Genomic DNA, 2758 nt, shown 5'->3' with positions numbered 1-2758 from the left:
AAGGAGAAGTCAAACCGAACGAAGTAGAGATCGAATACGTGACCGATTCAGAATCTGAAAAGGAAAACGAACCAGAAGCCGAGAGGACCAACATTAAGGACATGACCATGGAGGAATACAAGAAACAGATGCGTGACATCGGGCCAAGTCTTGTGCAACCTGAAATTCCAAACACCACCAGCTTCCCAATGTTACACGAGAAATGGTGTTGTTACAATTGCTTCTGGTCACTTTTTGAGGGGCGGAAAAAAATTGGCTCAAAGCACTTCTGCCTTGCGCTGTCACAACATCGGCACAACTTCGTGAAGAGTTCATCCAACAATTCAACCCACCATCTAAGGTTGCAAATTTGAAGAAGAACATCTCTAACTTTGAACAGCAAGGTGGAGAATCTTTGTTTGAAGCGTGGGAAAGGGAGAAGGGGTTACTTAGAAATTTCCCAAAACACGACCTAAATGTGCAACAAGAGATCTCAATATTCTTTGACAGGGTGAACGCGACCACCTGAAAACTCCTTGACTCTCAAGGACCACTAACAAAAAAGGCTCCAACAACAATCAAAGAGCTAATTGAGGAGTTATCCAAACATTCAATGGAATATCACAACCCTCAAGAATACAAGACAAGAGGATACAAAGATGACAATGGAGCTTCAGAAGATTGGGATGCGGTGATGGAAAAGTTAGAATCAATGGACCGAAGGATGACGAAGATGGATCAATCCATCCATTTAATTTGTGTTGGGTGTGATAATTGTAACGGACCTCACTTGACCAAGGACCGTGACCACGACGAGAATGGAAACCGGAAGGCTCGAGTTTATTACTCTATTGGTGACAAGTATGATGAAGATTGGTGGAAACTGAAGAAATAGTGGATGTTATATGATGAGTATAGAAAGAAGTACAAGCAACAAGGTTGCGGTTTTTTTCAAAATGAGTAACCGCCTCCCGGAAAAAAGAAAGACTTTGAAGCAATGCTTGCTCAATTTGCAGCCGCATCTGAAAAAAGACATGATGAAACTGATGTTGTCCTTTGAAATCAGCAAGCCTCAATCCGTAACATCGAGCAACAAATAGGTCAACTTTCAAGGCAATTCAATGAACGTCTTCTGGGTCACTTCCAAGCAACACGGAGACCAATCCCAAAGATCACGCCAAGGACGTAATAACAAGTAGTGGTAAAATTATAAACCCTTTAATTCCTCTCAATGAAAATTATCATCAAATGTGTAGCAGTTGGAAGAAGAAAACGACCAAGAAAAAGCAACTACCTAGTAGCCATGATGTGGCCATTAGATGAAGAAAAGAAAACTCCTCCCATAAAAGCATATCAGCCACCTCTTCCGTATCTGAGTCGGGCTAAGCGAGACAAACAAGCTGAGGACTACAAGAAGCTTCTGGAACACACCAAGGCTCTGCAAATTAATATCCCATTTATTGAAGTTGTTGCACAAACATCAAAATATGCCAAGTTCTTGAAAGACCTTCTCACAAACCGAAAGAAGATGGAGGAAGTGTCAAATGTAATATTGAACAAGAATTGCTCAGCAGCTATGCTTAACAAGTTGCCAAAGAAGATGGGAGATTTGAGAAGCTTGACACTTCCTTGTCAATTCGGGAATGTAAAAACGAGTCATGACCCATTCATTCTACAAGAAGTTGATCTCTCGGAGCCAAGACCAATATGCATGGCAATTCATCTAGCCAACGATGGTGACATTCCCGAGAGTTATTTGTGAAGATCTTTTGTTTAAGACTGGTAAGTTTTTCTTTCCCTTAAATTTCATAGTACTTGACATGGAGGAGGACAATCAAGTCCATATTATTCTTGGAAGACCATTTCTTAGCACCGTGCAGGCTCTAGTGGACATTAGAGAATCAAAGCTAACACTTTGGGTTGAAGAATACACAATAACATTTGGTGTTGGTCGAGAAACGAATCATATTAAAGATTAGCGATGACATGGTCTTTTCGGTTGACACGTTCGACTCATTCATGGAGAAAGAAATGAAAGAATGGAAATAGAGTGAGATAGATGGTTACATGACTCTTAAGGTGGATGATTTTGATTCCAAACATGACCTTGAAGAACTAGAAAAGCTACTGAAAGAAAATGATTATAAAGAGAAAAATAGGCTTTATGAAGAAGCCCCACTCACATACCATCTTGGGAGGAGCGTTGGGCCAAGCATAGAGGATATGTAGGTACTAGTGGAGCTGGAGATGGTGATGATGAGGAACAAGAGTGATTATCCTTGATTTATGTTTATTTTCGTTTGGTCTGGTTTAGACTATGTTTATTTTTGTTTTTGGTGTGTCGGTATTTTTGTAATTTAGGATAATCGTAGTATTTGTTTTATATTTCCATTTTATTACGTTTTTTTTTCTTAAAATTCATGTTGGCATTAGGTTCAACGGTTTGATAGGATAGTGCAATTTTGTTTCCCGAGAAACATGATGAGAGCTTAAGTAACGGGTACGACGTGTGATCGAGAAGAGTTTTTGAAATAATTTTTGAGTCCTATCGACATATAACTGAAGAATTTGATCCAACATCAGAATAGAAGGATATGTCATCTCGACATTGCCTTTCCTCATCTAAAATTGCAATGGACAGTAGCATTAATTTTCTAAATTTCCAGCAGCCACGTCGTGGCCATACGAGACTACAGTGTGGCCACAAAGATTTTTACAATTCAGGCCTTACATTATTTGAAGCCCACAGTATGTCTATGCTCTGCCATGGTGGGGGAGC

General features: G+C 39.9%; 1 non-coding gene across 1 annotated transcript; it reads right to left on the bottom strand.

Moving 5' to 3' along the window:
- Positions 1 to 345: 345 nt before the first annotated feature.
- On the bottom strand, positions 346 to 453 carry LOC145013508 (small nucleolar RNA R71). The gene has a single exon (XR_013665063.1). It is a non-coding gene; the product is annotated as a small nucleolar RNA R71 (small nucleolar RNA).
- Positions 454 to 2758: the final 2305 nt, after the last annotated feature.

The sequence above is a fragment of the Lactuca saligna genome, chromosome 8 (genome assembly GCF_052625555.1).
Source record: "Lactuca saligna cultivar CGN05327 chromosome 8, ASM5262555v1, whole genome shotgun sequence".
Lineage (NCBI taxonomy): Eukaryota > Viridiplantae > Streptophyta > Magnoliopsida > Asterales > Asteraceae > Lactuca > Lactuca saligna.
The sequence above is the reverse complement of the archived record's forward strand: the minus strand, read 5'-3'. Positions and strand labels throughout refer to the sequence as shown.